The sequence below is a fragment of the Prionailurus viverrinus genome, chromosome E1 (genome assembly GCF_022837055.1).
Source record: "Prionailurus viverrinus isolate Anna chromosome E1, UM_Priviv_1.0, whole genome shotgun sequence".
Classification (NCBI taxonomy): domain Eukaryota; kingdom Metazoa; phylum Chordata; class Mammalia; order Carnivora; family Felidae; genus Prionailurus; species Prionailurus viverrinus.
In genome coordinates, this window is record NC_062574.1 from 21,562,350 (window position 1) to 21,579,408 (window position 17,059).

The window sequence follows — 17,059 nt, forward strand, 5'->3', positions numbered from 1 at the left end:
AACATAAAATGTGATAGAGGTAGAAAGGGTAGAGTTTTTGTAAGTGATCAAAGTTATTATTAGCTTAAAACAGACTGTGATATCTATAACATGTGTCATGTAAACCTCATGGTGGCCACAAAGCAAAAACCTACAGTAGATAGGCAGAAGATTAAGAGAAGGGAAACAAAGCATCCCAGTATGAAAAAGCATCAATTCACAAAGGAAAACAGCTCATCAAGAGAGGAAGAAAGAAATGAGGGAACTATAAAACAAAAAAAAAAGTTAGTCAGATGGTGGCACTAGTAAGTCCTTATCTATCAGCATAGAGTGGCTGGATCCATATAACTAAACAAGACCCAACTCTATGCTGTGACTGAAGTGACTGAAGAGAGTCACTTCAGCTTTAGGGACACAACAGAGTCAAAACAAAAGAATGGAGTAAGATACTCCACGAAAATAGAAACCAAAAGAGAGTGTGGGTGATAAATACACTTCTACCAGACAAAACAGATGTGGAGCCAAAAACTGTAGTAACAGACCAAGGTCATTATATAATGATAAAGAGGTCAGTTCATTAAGACAACATACCAATTGTAAATATATGTGCACTCCACATGGAAGCGTCTAGATAAATCAGGCAAATACTTTCACATCTCTAAGATGTTCTCCAATCTCATTCTGGTCAGCCCATCAGACATGAGCTTAGATGGCCTGGTTTGGGCCGCCTGTAGAAAGGTTTTTGCTAAATTGCACTTTGGCATTAGGTCATTGGTCTGCTTTAAGAAAATTTGCTGTAATGAAACCCTTTCGTGTATACCAAAGGCATGCGACTGAGGACGTTCCATTCTTCAAAACATCTGCCCCTTGTGAGAACCAATGCAGAAATGTCTCAGGTTTTAGGTCCAGGAAAACCTGAGCTCCTCTTGAGCAATGGCTTTGGGTTTATGTCCCCGTCGGTGAGGTTTGAAAGTTATCACATTTCATTTCTCCTTGTTTTAGCTGTTAGGAGGTTCAGAAGCGAATTTGCTACCCACCTATAGCAAGATGTTAAAGCCTATGCACACACTAACCCCACCCTGGTTTGGGGTTGGGTTATTTTTGTGCTTATGTATTTTAATGAGCTATGAAACCATCAGTAACATTTTCCAGGGGAAAGGCGACAAAGGAGGCTCCCGGTGCGCATCCCACAGCAAACAGATGACAACTTCTTTATCAGCTACTTCTCTATCCCCATTCCCGCCGCCTCCGAGCTATTTGGATGGTGATTTCATTTTGCTGCCTTTATTTTTCTTTTGCTTCGGCAATCTTCATATACCATTTCCCTTTCTTGCATGGCATGCAATTTTTTAATCTGCCTTAAACAAGTTTCTTTTAATGAGCCGCGCAGTTTCATGAATCTTTGCCTAGAAGAGTTATTAATTGTCCATTAGGTATCTAGAACTGTTCTAGGTACAGGGGCAACGATGGCAAATAAACTAGACGAGGTTCTTGGTGTCACAGTGTTCCCGCTGTCCTGGGCATCCGGGAAATAGAAAAAAACAAGAAAACATGGAAACAAAATGAACAAGGAGACAAATAAATTTAAAAAATGTAACTTCACAGAGCCTGCTAGCTTTGTGGAGAGACTAGAGAAGGTAGTACGATCACAAGAGTGGGAAGGAGAGACATGGGCAGGGTGTGAGGAAAGGCCTTCTAAGGTGATGTCTGTACCGAAATCTACATACTGAAGTGACAGCCACACACAGATATCGGATGAGTTTTCCGGGCAGAACAACGGTTCTGATGCAGTGGTGAGGGTGATGTGTGGGAAGGATGTTTGAGCCCACCTGGCAACCTCTAAGCAGCTCTCAAAACCCTTCTCTTTCTCATTGACGTAATCCCCATCACTCTTGACATCATTCAGACAGAAGGTCAACCGCTTCGCATCTGCACGCCTTTGCTACCTGTACAACCCATGCTGAATTGCACCTGTCACTTTGTAAGCATACCTTTCTCACCGGACCGGGAGCACGAGGGGTCCTCGGGGAGGATGAGAAGAGCACCTCCCTTCTGTCTAGCACTGTCCTGGCACATCGAAGGCACCTCATTTTATTTTTCCAGATAAGCCTTTGCTAAGCTGATGGTGCAGGCAATGCTCACACTCGAGCGAGATCTACAGGCACTGGTCTGAGGGATGCTTCTATTTGCAGATTCAAGAGGTGTTTGTGCTGTTTGTGACCCGGAGAGATTGGCAGCAGGGAGCCAGCCGCCTGAGCCAGACTCTTTGGGAGGAGGGAGCCCGCTACCTCCTTCCTCGGAAGAGCCCCTTCTGGGAAAGGAATGACTCTTACTGTGGTATTGGATTTCCCTGCAAGATTTATGACCCAATTTAAAGTTATGGGGCTTTTATTAATTATAATAAACACCAATTTCATTACACTTCAACTTCCAAAGAAATTACATACTATGGAAGGGAAATAAAATGTTAGTTTTGTGCTAATGCCAGGCACACATTAACTGGCTGGGTATGGTGTTCATCCTGGCTGTCCAGCTGGAGCAAGGAAGGGGCATTATGGAAAGAAGAGGCTGAGGACCTGTTTCCAGAATTTAAATCCATTTGGTCAAAAACAATGGAAGTGAGCTGTTCTGCCCCACGGGGCTTGCAGGATCACTCCCTTTATGTGGAGCTGCGTTGGGTAATGCATTTTGAGCCCTAAGCTTTGAATTCTAGACCTGCTGTGTGACCTTAAGTATGTTCTGCCCCTCTCTGAGGCTTGATATCCTTATCTTAAAAATAAAGGTCAGGCTGGCTATAAATAGAGCTCCTCTCTTGTGCCAATTCCAATGCATAGGAGGTAGCCACCTACAAGGCTATTTTTGAAAAGGGTTTTGAAGTTTCATCCAGGATTCCTGGGAAAGAGCATTATGATGAATTAGCAACGTCAGCTAGAAGCACACGCCAGGGGGACGGCCAGACATGGCTGGGTATCCACCATCCCAGAGAACGTCTGATGATGTCAGAGCCCATTTTGGATTTCTCTATTTTAATTTAAGGTCATAAGATCACTTATTAGCAGACCCAGGACAAAAATCTCAGGATGCTGGATTCTTGGTCCTTTAACCACATAACAGGTAAAACAGAGCCTACCCCACGGTGATGTAAGGATTCGGTGATGCTTCTTATGGCATGAGGTTTGCAGTAGAAGGCACTTAAGAAGTGTTATTCCCATCTTTCTGCGTTTCCATCCTGCCCTGAACTCATACCCCCATGCCGGTGGGTGGCTTCTCCATCTGATGTGGGTTTCCGAGAGCTTACTCTTCCAAAGCCTCACCTGAGTTGACATGAGGAACATGGGGGTTTTCTGCTATATGCTCCTTGGGCAAAACCTACAGCCCCACGGATTCCCAAAGGAGAATTCTGTTTTCAAGCTGCTTGGTTTCAGGCCTTATCGTTATGGACTTTCCAACTGTAGGCCACTTTTGGTTTTGCTGGGGAATGGAAAATATTTTGACATTTCTGGGATGATGGGGGTTGGTGACCCCACCCCACCCCCGCCGGGGGCGTGGAGAAGAGAATTCAGCAACTTTGCACAATTGCTTCCTGCCAGATGTGAAATTAAGCTGCCGGGTACAAACCCCGAGTGCATTTGGATAATGGGTGGGAAATCCTGCTGGGGCTCTCGGGGAGGGGGGTGATGGGACGAAGAAGGAAGGATGGGCTGAGAAGCTCTGTGTGTGTGTGTGTGTGTGTGTGCATGCGCACTGAGTCTGCTGATGTCCATGATCACATATTTCTTGTTTTTTTTCTAATGTTTATTTTTTAGAGAAAGAGAGAGTGAGAGAGAGACAGAGCATGATCAGGGGAGGGGCAGAGAGAGAGGGAGACACAGAATCTGAAGCAGGCTCTAGGCTCCAAGCTGTCAGCACAGAGCCCGATGCAGGGCTCGAACTCACAAGCTATGAGATCATGACCTGAGCCAAAGTTGGATGCTCAACCGACTGAGCCACCTGGGCGCCCCGATGATCACATTTTTCTGAGCACAGAACAGATAGTAGCAGAACTGTGCCCTCCAGAATGCTCTCGCCTCTCGCCTAGTGCCACTGTTAAGAGAGTCACATTGACATCCCCTGGGAGAGAAGAGCCCGCGTTTGGGGTAATTCAGACCTGAGGCTGAATTCAAACTTCAACCGTCACTAGCTGTGTGAACTTGGGCAAATCCCTTAACTTCAGTGGGCCTCAGTTTCCCCATCTGTTAAATGGGGTTAATACCGGTGGGGTGTATAATCAATTGACGTACACCACGTGAGTAGGTGAGAGAGGCGCTGTATTCAAGACACCTTGAGGGGCGCCTGGGTGGCTCAGTCAGTTGGGCATCCGACTTCGGCTCAGGTCATGATCTCACTGTTCGTGAGTTCAAGCCCCGTGTCGGGCTCTGTGCAGGCGGCTCGGAGCCTGGAGCCTGCTTCCGATTCTGTGTCTCCCTCTCTCTCTGCCCCTCCCCTGTTCACACTCTGTCTCTCCTCTCTCTCTCTCTCTCTCTCAAAAATAAATACACATTAAAAAATTTAAAATAAATAAATAGATCACATCCTAAGAGGCCGAGTAGTGGTAAGACAAGAACATGGACTTCGGACCCCATAAAACCTGAATTCAGATCCTGAATCCACCATGTACCAGGTGCAGGACTCTGAAGCAAAGCCCCTCAACTTCTCTGAGCCTCAGTTCTTTCACCTATACAATGAGACAAGGGTAAGCACGAGGACTAAATGAGATGAGAAACGCGAAACCCTTAGTACACAGCAGGTACTCAATAAGGAACTATGGTTTCCAAATATGAATGTGTTGTTCTCTATACTGTTGGCCAACCAGCCTCCAATTGCTTCCGAGCAAAGATACTATTTATCGGTGCTCTTTTCTCTTTCTGCCTTGGGGCCTGGTAGAGGGCAACGGGAGCTCTCGGTGACCTGTCCTCAGGCTAGGCCTGTGCTTCTCTCCCTGGTCTGAACGTGCCTCTCCCCGGGACGGCATCTTGCAAGCTGGCGCACAAGCAGAAGCCACTTCCACAATAATCCCCCTGATTCCCTTCGCCAGCTTTGTTTTCCCTACCGGTTCAACCCACTCCATCAGATGTTTTCTTTGGGGGAATCTTCCTTCCCGCCAGCCCAAGTTCTCATTTTGCATATGCAGAAAGTCAAGTGACTCTAGCACAGCCAGAGGATGAATATTCATAATCACTCCTCAGCTGTGCAGTGGACACAACATGCTAACAAGGAGGAGGGGGAGGAGGACGGAGGGGAAGGGGGAGGAGGGTCTGCGCACTTGGCTTGTGGATGCTCAGAACTCCCAGAGCACACGCCTTAGCCCAGTGGCCTGGCTCCTATCAGGGACTCTCCGTGCTTGATGGATCTGGTGAGTTCCAACCTCGCTGCACCAGAGCCTTGGCCCTCTGGGCATCTCACTAATCTGAATCCTCTTGGGACGAGTGTATACTTGCACATGCTATTCATAACATGAGAAACCATTTGCCCCAGAGATTACAATCCACACGGTCGCCTGTGGCCCAGGCCGACCTGGCCTCAGTGTAGAAGGCAACACTCATATTGTATTCCATGTGCCTGGTGTCCTTCCCCTGGGGCTGTACAACGAGATGGCCCTGGCCCCACCTGTCGCTCACTTATTCTGCCCTCTGCAAGCACCCAGAGCAAGGCACACCCTCTCGTTAAAGGGCAATTGGAGGACATCCCTGCTTGACATGAATCAGACATTAGGGAGGAGCGGCCCCTTGGTCCTATGGAGTAGGAGTCTTGGGCTGAGTGGCTGGAGGCTTTGAGATGATGAAGTTTCACTCAAGTTCTGAGATGACGCTGATGAGCAGGTACATTGGAGAATCGGTGTCACATTACGTGAAAGGGATCTTTTCACTTAGCGGGTTACCTGCATGTGTGGCCACTGGACAGACACCGAAAAGGAGGGACTTTGGAGAGAGATGTGAGCTGCTGTTCCAAATGTTGAGTGTCAAAATGAGACACCCTCAGAGGCCATTTCCTCCTTCCAACTTCATTGATATTCTGCACAGCATCTATCAAATGCACTTCCACTGTTCCAGAAAAAAGAAGATGGTTTTGCCCGAAAGCCTCTCTCTCCCTCTCCCTCCCTCCTTTCACATTAAACTTTGTATCTTGGCATCGCGCCCCACTGGACTCTGCACCTGCTGGAGGGCAAAGACCACGTCCTCATCATCTCTGTGCTGCCGTGGCACAGTCCGGGGTCCGCTCCGTTGTGGCATTTAAAAAACGGTTTTGAATTGAGCACATTGTGTTTTCATCCAGCTCTCTCCAATTGGTTTATATGGACCTTCCCGGGAAATGAAGTTTGCAACCACTCCCGGCACACAAAAGGCACAACCATGAGGTGGGAAGACTGCATTTGCAATAAACACACCCACGTGTGCCAAACGGCGCTGCATTTCCAAACGGCAAATCCCCATGGAAAGCTATATACCCCTTCCAACAATATTGCCTTTGCTCAAGTGCACCCGAAATTCTAGTTTCATAGCCGCTGTGCTCTCAGGGAAGCGCCAAGCTGCGGTCCAAATGGGCTGGAGCCCATGGTGGGGAGCTCACCGGTGGCCAGAAGGTAGCCCCAGATGTGCAGTTGTGGACGGGTTTCTGGGAGGGAAGGGGTCTGTTGTGCGGATAATTCTAGCAACGGTGAAAACAAGCCTGAGAGTGGGGACAGGCGGGTGGAAGTGGGTTTACATCAGGGACGCCCATGGCGGAAACTGCAAACAGATAATGAATATAGGTCGTCGGGACAGTGATAGCAATGCTGACTGGTGGCATTCAAAGCGGAGGAGGCAGTTATCAGCAAGGTGATCTGGGCTAACGAAAGGGTCATACATATTTTCCCTGCAACATACAAGATACTGGCGAGGCAAAGGGATTCCAAATAAGCTAACAGTTAATTTCGTTTTATCCCCAGGTCGGGTGCTCTGCCCACATTTCCTTCTGTTTTTCGACTTTTTGTTTGAAATAACTTTCGGCTTACAGAGAAGCTACAAAAATAGTAGAGTTCATGCACTCCCTCACCCAGCTTTCCTCGACGTTAGCAGCATCCTTAATCCCAGAACGATCCAAGATCCCACACTGCATTTTGCTGTTGTAACGCTTTTCGTTTCTTCCCATCTGTGACCACTCCACGTGCTTTCATGATCTCGGCAATTTTAAGGAGTACTGGTCACTTATTCTGTGGAAGATCTCAATCTTGTCCCGATTCTAAATGGAGGAGATACACCACCGTCACCAGGTTACGGGGCCCACAAGAATACTAGCTTTCATTTCACAGTCACATTTGTCTTGACTGACCCAACTTCCCCTTTCCTCCAGTGACTTTTGTCTGCTCCCCACATTCATACTCAGTTACAAAGGGAAGACTCTCAAGTTTGAAGAAACAACAGAAAGCTGAGTCAAAGCTCTACAGAAACCCCCCAAAGATGCAGAGAAGCTCACAGCAGAGGCGGCACCCCCAAAGAATTTAACCTCTCCCCGAGTCCTAGCTTAGCCACATAATGGGGCGAGACGGCTGCCAGCTGTCAGCACCGAGGCGGCAGTAATGAGCTGAAACTAGGCGTGGGTTCCCAGGGTGAGCCTCAGGAAAAATGTGGGCACCAAGCTAGTATGGCCAAAGCCAGAGGATGGCTGGGATCTCACTCACACAAAGCAGAAGGGGACGTGCTGCCTCTGTACCAGTGAAAGTCAGAGCCCACAGGAAGAAGCCAGAAGTAAAGAGGACAAGGCTGGGGATGTGATTATGTGAAGTCTGAGTCCCTTCTCTACAAGAGGGCCTGGGAGACCCAGCATCAGATACATAAGACTGTCTCACTTCAATTTCAAATCCTGAAATCTGTGTTTAAATTTCAATTACAGTGATATTCTGTAATTTGTAGGTTATGTACAGATGTCATGTATATAAGATCATATCTTCCTGCTTCTTTATTCTCAGCACATAACATATTTTATACAATTGGGCAAGTTAAGAACCTCAAAATTCCAGAATATCTACATGAACTGAGTGATGTGGAGTTGTGCAGTGCACAACCTGTACCACTGTACATACAAGACAGTCTTCACAGGTGATTGCATGAGTCCTATGTTATGAGGGTGGGGGAAGAGTATCCTACCTTAACTTCCAGGACCCTAATTATTTCACCGGTCACATAAGCATGGCAATCCCTTTCTCCTGGGGTTATCATGCATTTCAGAAAGTTAACCTAGATAAAACACGGTACTCAGCAAATAGTAGAGACTAGCAAAGTTAGTTCCTTCCCTCTCTTCACCACCCTCACTACACATTAATAAGTATCCACGTGCATTCTTCAAGCCTGTGTGTGTTCACCAGTTAGTTAAACATGGGGAGGAAGGCTGCCATTACCACACTCATCCCCCAGATGAGTTAGTCTCCCGTGACTGACCAGCAAAAGAAAGTTATTGGTGGTTTTGCTTTCTTTTTCTGAATATTATTCCAGAGGGTCCCTCCTGCGATACCCACACCTCCATGGAGCACATGATCTTAGGAATATATATCTTTCAAATACCCCATCCACATACTCTCCCAATACTGAAAGCTTGTGCATTCTCATTAAAATAAATGACCTACTGTGTATTATTTGTTACTGCTGGGGCGGGAATAAAAATCTAAACACTAACTGTATTATTTTGACTCATGACAAGTAAAACAAAAAAATCCCTATCAGGTTATTTATCAGCCTAGTGGAAAGTCCTTAACCTCAGAACAGCAATGCTTGGTCTATTTTGATACAATTTCCTTGCCGAAGTGCAATAAAGACCCACTAATAGACAGTTTTATACACACCCAGTGAGGTGTAAGGCAACCCACAAGATTCTGGAGAAGGCAGGGGCACGTAGGGAAGAAGATGGGCCGCCCGTTGAACTGTCTCAGGGGCTGTGCTGCAAGCCACAAATTTCCACCTGTGAGCCACAGGCCTCCTCCTGTATCCAAACTGAGCTGCAGACAGCAGGGAGGTGGTACAAAGCTAACTGGAGAGACAGGGAGACTGGCTCACAGCTTCCTGCTTCCTGGTCCTGGGATGCTGGCCTCTTTGGATTTAGGTGCCTCTTTTAGGCAATAGGGCTCCACCAGACCCAGAAGGATTGTCGTTGAGGGTCACATCTCTTCTCAGGTGGGCCAGCAGGCCCAAGCTCTCTTTTTTCCTCCTCTGGCCCTCTCCCTCTGCTCTCTGGCTCCCAGAGTCCCTGGTTTCGTACTTCCGTCTCTGCATTCTTTGGAGCGTCTTTTTCACCACCGACTCCTCCTTCCGCCTACCCTCACTCACTCTCTTCAAACTCGGCATATTTCTGGGATTATGGCAGCACCAGTGACCACAGAAGGAAGATTCTGGAAAAGGGACACTGACGTCAGCAGCCTCGCTACTGCGGCTGTTGATCCTGACCCTGGCCTCCCCCCGGAAGCTGAGGAGGAAAGATCTTCCACAGAGACAGGGTATGTAAGCTTTCACCTGCTTCTTCCCCCAAGTCTGTGGGTCGGGCCCGAGTCAGGTGAATTCCCCCACGTGGGCCTCAGCCTCCTTCCTCCATTCCTCTCCTGTCTCTCCTTTCTCTGATTATGTGCCACCCAGCACGTGCCTGGAATCGAGCTCAGCACTGGGAGTTTAAAGGTAACCAAGATCCAGTCCCCGCAAACCCACATTCCACCTAGGGAGACCGATTTGAAAATGAAGAGTTAGCAAGCCGTGTGATAAGCTTTATGAAAGGAGGGATCTGAACAGGCTTATCCCCGGAGTCCCTTTAAATGCCCGAACGGGAGACGTGTGGATGGTGTGGCAAAAACCGTGATGCTGGTCAACAGAGGTGTAGTGATATTGACCTGGTTTCCGGGACTCCGTGAAATTGCCTTGGCAGCCTGTTCCAATCAGGGGTTCTGCATTTCCAGTCAGGGGTATGATTGCCTCATGAATATAATAGGCTTCATCACTCGCCTAATGACAATGACATTGTGGCTATGTTCCATCACTCCCGTCCCAGGTATGGTAGATTTGCTCACTCCGAAACCGTTGTGAGTTCCTTTTTGTGTGTCTTTTGGTAGTGCAGAGACTGGGAAAGCTAAAACTACATTTCCCAGACTCCCTTGCACCTAGGGATCTGACTATGAGCTAGATCTCTCGATCTTTGTTCTTCAGTCTTTGCGCAAGACTGAAACTGGAATCTGAGTTCTGCAGGGGGAGGCAGGGAGGACCAAAGGAGGGGCTCTGAAGACTGGGAATCATTCCTGGGAGTTTATCCTCCTCCTTAAGCCCTGCCAATTATTTTGTAAGCCACCTAACAACTATTCAGAGTTCTTTCTAATGAGTGCAACTGAGCCTTAGCCAACACAACACCTGAAAGAAAAATAAACCCAGCATGGCAGCACAGAATCCAGTTCACACAGAAGGAAACAAGGGTATACCCTAAAATGCACCCCTTCCCACCCACCCAATGCTTAGAGGCTCCTAATTTTGAAGTTATCTCTGTTTAAAAGTGTCAAGATTACAAAAAGGAACGTCCACTTCAGCAGTGTGATACCGGAGTTGTCCAGCCTCAGGCCAGTGAATGGACAAGCAGGTGCTCTAGCAGTCAGTACAAGATTATCACCATCCAGGCTTTCTACCCATCAGCGGGTGAACAGGTTTCCGACCACTGGCCCGAGTTCACTAGGAACCTATGTTTTGGGGAGAAAAAACAGTAAGACCCCAATTCTTCAAGGAGTAGAATATAAGAGCAGAAATTCTGCCAGAACTGTTAAAATGCTACCATTTCCCCTAAATTCATCAATTTCCAGGAGATTAATGTCAAATCCCTGGGAAGAAACAAACATCCCAGCAAGCATCCTGCCACAATCTGCATGGGATGTTTGCCCACATACAGCAGTCTTCTCTGCTTGAGTCCCTGGGAACCACTCATATTTCAAAAAAATAATAGATATGAAGAGAGGAAATTATATCCTCGACAGAGCAACATCCATTCCGTTGGCCCATCTCCCAAGACCTTTGACTTTGCAGGAATATTTTAGTTTCAACCTCTCTCCTCGGTGCCATAAACACAGTAGCCGCAATTTATTCCTTTCCAGAAGCCATAAAAATTATCCCCCTTATTTCTCAAAATCATGGCAAATTAGCACCTTTGGCCATCTTTTTCTCGGGCCTGGGCTTTCTCTCTCATGGCTGCAGACACATGAACAATTTACGACGGTCCACAGAGGGTTCCCCTTTCTTGCATGCTGATGGAAAATTCCAACCAGTAATCTCCATACTCATCTATCCCTATGCTCATCTCATGTCTGTAGAAATAAATCTAAAGTAGCACTGTCCAAAGTGGGTTTAAAGCTCACCGGGGCTCTAAAACGTTATCAGGTGTCCCACACATAAAGTATATTGTAGTAAAAAAAAAAAAAACAACAACAACTTTGGGAAATGCTGCACGGTTTAGATTTCAGCACGCGTATTTGCTTATCCAATACATCCTACGGTAAAGAAACCTTTTCAAGTTTCAGATTCGGTCAGTTCAGAATTCCCAGTTTATTTAAACAGGAAAGGGTTTTATATTTGCTTCCCAGGGTTCTGTGGGTTCCCAGTGGGGTAGATGATGACGTTTGGGAGTAGAAAGTTTGAATTACATAACCAGGGGTCTGTGCATGGGACGAGTTTCCAGCTGCCAGAACACCTGCTGCCGATGGCTAAGACTCACAGCCAGGGGGCTTCGTGCTGGGCTCAGGAGAGGGGCTCAAGCCTAACAGGTTTCTCCTGCTCACTGCTCACAGTTGGTCCTGAGCAAGGAGGGAGTGTACGGCTGAATCTGCAGGCAGGGTTTAAAAAAATATAGCCGTGGTTATGAGGAAGGCTGCAGAGGCTTTCTGCTCAAATGTGCTCCCAGACGAGCAACATCAGCATCACTGGCAATGCAGAGTCTTGGGCTTCACCTCTGAATCAGAGGTTGCAATGTAATGAGATCTAAGAGATTTGTATGCACATTAAAATCTGAAAAGCACCGGTGTTAAGCTGTGGCTCTCCATCCTGCCTGCACTTTAGAATCATCTAGGGAGCTTTAAAAATACAGATCCCTAGGATCTGTCCCCAGAGATTCTGATTCAAATGCTCTGAGGCAGAGCTCTGGCATCAGTGTTTTCCGAAACTTCCTATCATGCAGCCAGGACTACTGGTCTCACCCAGAGGAGTGCTGTGGGTAATGAGGGCAAACTTAGGAGACACCACGAGGACCGCCACACCCAGCCTCTTCCACGTCCCTTCTTGTTGGGACCGAGGAGTGGTTCTTTGGAGCCTGTGGCATGGTTTCCTGCAATGAGTTAGAACGACCCGCAGAATATTCCAGAGCCTCTGGAGAGGCCTCAGCACAGATGCTATCAGATGGAAACGCCACACTACCCTTCTGGGCGCAGTTACTATGGTGACTTCTTCCCAAAGAAATGTAGGAGCTGCGCCATTACATCTCCGGGTCTCAGCACCTCATCAGAACAACATCCTGGCAGGCAGGGATGCAGGTGAGGTAGAAGGCCAGCAGCCATAGCTACAGAACGCTCTTCCCCTGGGAGCTGGTTGGCGCCATCTTGAAATCTCCAGTTGGGTTGAGAATCCAGGGCTGGACAGAGAATTTCAGAAACAGGAAGCACCCCAATGGTGCACAAGCCTCAAGTCCTTACAGGGATGATTCTTACGAGGATGAAAACAGACACATATATTAAGTAATTCCACATACCGGGCAATTTGCTTGAGCCGTCTAGTTCAAAAGATGATTTTTTTCACTGGGAGGTAGCTACTAGCCTTCCTGTCTTTGGGACAGGAAACCATGATGCCTGGCAGGTCAATGTTTTCCTGTTACGTGGTAGACAGGGACTGAACTCGAGCGGGGATGACACGAAAGGCTCTTTCTTCTGCACCACGGACCAGGGCATTCAGAAGGCACTGTCCCTAGCAGATACGCAAACCAGTCCTGGTTCAGACCCAAGGCAGCCAGGACTGATTTCCCATCTCCTGGAGATTCTGACAGTGGACCACTAGACAGCCCCCACCCATCAGAGGCTGGAGCTACCCATCACCCCCTTACACCATGGTCTTCCTTTGCTCCTGTGCTGACGTACATAAGGAATGCTTGGTGAGTGTCCTCCAGCAGAGGGATGTGTGAGGACAGGCTGCGTGGAGCGGGGACACAGGAGAGACTGAAATGCTAATGCGGGGTCTGAGCTCGCAGATACAGCATTCAGTCAACCACCCCTCATCCGCAATGGTAAACAGGAGAAAGGTGATTGCCACTGACCTAGCTTGAAGCTGGTCCCCACCCTGCTGGGGCAGAGAAAGAAGCTAGTCTGCCCTCAGACAAATGGGAAACGACCCGGACAAGTCTGTTAGGGTGGTCACAAGCTGAGGTTCTTAAAAGAGGCTGACACTGGGCTGATACCTACTCTCTTGTGGGTTGTGTGGGAAGCATTCCCAAATAGGAGATGTATGGTATTCCGAAAGGGTCCACCCAGTGAAGCTGGGACTTCCCATCAACGTTGATCAAATATTTCTCCCTTAACATTCTGGGCAGCATAGGGAAGGTATTGGCATGGTGGAAATATACCTATTCTCAGGCTGGGCATAATGCCTTTGTCCACTTGTATGAAACTTGTCAATAGTTTAATAGGTTCAAGGCAGAGGCATGAAAACTCTTTCCTCACCGTGTGTCCTATAAACACACGGGCGTATATTAGAACATGCTGCCGGGAAATGAGGACATCATTCAGTCAGTTGAGACTCCTGGTTCCATCCACCAGCTCCTCCAGGGCTGTTGGAATGTAAGTAGCTCACAAGGCAATCTGCATTTCTCTAGGACTTTGCATCATTTAAATGAAAATGGATCTGTCATCAGCTCTGAGGCCTTGGCTTCAAAGCATGCTAAGATCTCACTGGGGAGGTTGCTGGGGACAGAAAGGTCACTTGGCACTGAGTGGGGCCATGGACAGAGTGACTGCCCTAGCTGGCAGGCCCTGCATGTCTAAATTACAGAGTCCAGGAGGCATGCCTAAGACGGGCACCACTGGCCTGACTGATGTTCGGGGTTGTCTGATCTCTTGGGCAGGGTGTCTTCTCAATTAGGGGATAGATGCTCTCATGGCTTAGGGTCTGTCTAGGATGCAATCAACCCCTGCCAAGGCTTGGATCCATGGAGTTAAGATCTGGTCCCTTGAGGCAGGGAATCAGGGTCTCAATTCACCAGGCTAGGAATCACAGTCTGGGAACCAAAGGGTCACCAGGAACCCCAGAAGCAGACTCCCCGTTTTATGCCTTTGCCACATAAGGATAAGATGAGGTCAGCAGCTCAGTGGGTGCCAGAACACTGGGGCACAGGCAGCAAGACTGACGCCAGCCCCCTCTTCCCGATAGGAGTGGAGGGCTTCTTAGGGCCTGGTTCTCTTTGACATAGGGGCTGGCCAGGGAAGGCAGAGGGTGACAGCCTCACTTTGCAACTGCCTTCAAGGAGCCTGTGTGCTACTCCCTTTTGACCATCTCCTCCCACCTCTCAGTGGTGTCTAAAGTCTCTCTGTTTGTCACCGGGTTTGCTCCCTGCCGTGCTTTCGCCTCACACATATTCTCTCCCTTGGTCCCACTTGTCACTCCTCTCTACCATGAGCATAGCACGCTCATGTCAGCTGTGCTCTATGTGTCCATTCATGCTGCTGCTTGGTCTTGAACGGTTTCTTTCTCTGGATGCCTCTCCAGCCTGTCTACCTTCAAGGAAACCTGGCGATCTCTGTCTTGTGTGAACCGTCTGCCAATGGCAACAGGGGACTTACCACTTCACGCCGAGCCCCGGATGACTACAACGTCTTCAATGTGTGCCCTAGAGTTCAAGTCCACACTGGCTTTAATTGTAGGCTCTTGTTCAATGCCATACTTCTTATTCAGCTTAATTCAGCAAGCATCTATGGAACACTGACCATCAGCCAGGCACACTGTGTTGGGAGACTCGAGTAGAAGGCAGGAAAACAGCTTATGCCCCGCACAGTGAATCGTAAGCTTCCGTTGCAATAGATTTTTCTAGTCACAGAGGACTGAGTTCTTATAGACTGTACGGAGATATTTCCCATTATGCTGTTTACACCTGACAGCAGCCCAGTTTCCAGAGTTGCCCTCTGCCCTGGCACCTCCTCTTGGAAATCCAATCCATGGGTTTCCTCTTGGAAAGCCAATTCTCATAGGCCTGACTCCATGCCATGTTGGGTGGGCAGTAGGCTGCATGGTCTTGTCCAATCCCCTGAGCAAGGCTAGGCCAACCATATTCTCTTTCTTTGGCGTTTGTAACGTGGACTCAAAACTTCCAGTGATCGTCGGACTTGCGGTCATACAGACCCAGGGGCCAGGGACACAATGGTGGATAATCTATTTTCTACTGTGTGTGCAGGGAAGCCAAAAGAGACAGACACACACAGAGAGGGGCAGAGAGTGACAGCTATGAATTAAACAAATACACAGAAAAAAATCAAAGAGAGAGAGAGAGAGGAAAGAGAGAGATGGAGAGACAGAAAGAGAGAGACAGAGAAAGTGTAGCTCACTCCATTCCTGATGGTGTCTCGGTTCCTGATTCCACACCCCTGTGAGACTGGCAGTAATTCCTGCCCTTGGGTACCTTGAAACACATACCGCTGTATCCTTCCAACAGTTTCCGGTTTAACGAAGTTGCCTAAATGGGTTACTATTACAAGCAGCCACATAAAGACGGCTAAGATGCGCTAGGAGCAACTGAATCGTTCCATTGCACAGAATAAATAACTGAGTCTCGGAGAGTCCCATTGTCTTTAGCAAATGGTCGGGGCTGGAAATTGAAGCTGGGCCTGTGGATTTAAATATGCTGTCCTGCGCTTAGAGCCTGATCCAGAGTTAAACACTGAGTAGGAACCTCAATTAGCACTTCTTAATTTGTTGAGACGTGGAGCTCTCTGGCGACACGGTCTTGATCATTCTTGCCCTAACCCCATGTCTCTCCTTCCCTTCTCCCCACTGCTGACCTGATGTCCCCTGGCTGTTCCCTCAGCCATTTCCTCAGCCCAGCATCATCTCTGAGTCACAGCAAAGAGCCCACCCATCGGCCATTGGATGGGGAGCGTGGAAATCATGGCACCATTTCGACGGTCCCATCTGGGGTTGCCCACGGTTTGTCTCATGGACAATTTCCCACGATGCCTCCTTACATAATTGGATAATTGGGATGGGCGGCTAAAGGCAGAGGCGGCCCCGCACCTCGGAAAACATTAATCAAAAGAACAGCAGTGGTGCCCGCACTCTTGGCAGTTTATCACAATTTCCGTAACAAGAGGAGCGAGGGGTATGGAAGGCATTATCCTCTCCCGGAGTTTCTAACACAATATCCCAGAACAGCAGGCCCACAAGGACATGGTGAGGCCATTCTCCATTCCAAATAACATATACTTTTTTGAAAATAAAAGAAGCAATTCAAGCATTTTGGCTTCCCAGGGTGAGTTGGCAGGCATACTTCTCATCTTGCAGATGCCTTCGGGTGAAGGTGTTTTAATAAGAGAGAGAGAACAGGAGGAAGATAGCAGAACTCGCCAGAGGCAGGGAGGAACCGGGGAGCACGGGTTGTGGGGCCCACAGGCTGGGGGAGGTGTGGGCGGAGAAGCAGGGGAGCGATGCCTTGCTTCTGCTCAGACACCCATGCCAGGTAACCCCGAGCCCCTGGCAGGGTCCCCTCAATGCCAACCGAGAGGTGAAGAATGAATTCTATTTGTTTCACTTCTTGATTCAACCACAGTTAACGAGAGCGCAGAAATGATTCTTATATAATTGGGGAGGGGGCCAATGCATTTCCCAAATTAGTATACCTTTTGAGAACCTACACCTGATAAGGGCACGGGTCAGAGGAGGCTGCATTTCTTTGAAACGATGGAGATGTTTCTTTCACCCACCACGGAGGCAATGGGGTGTAGTTGCTCGCGAACGAACCCCGGTTCCTCCACCAGCTGACCACAGGACCCTGAGCAAGGGACTCGGCCTCTCTGGATCTCGGTTTC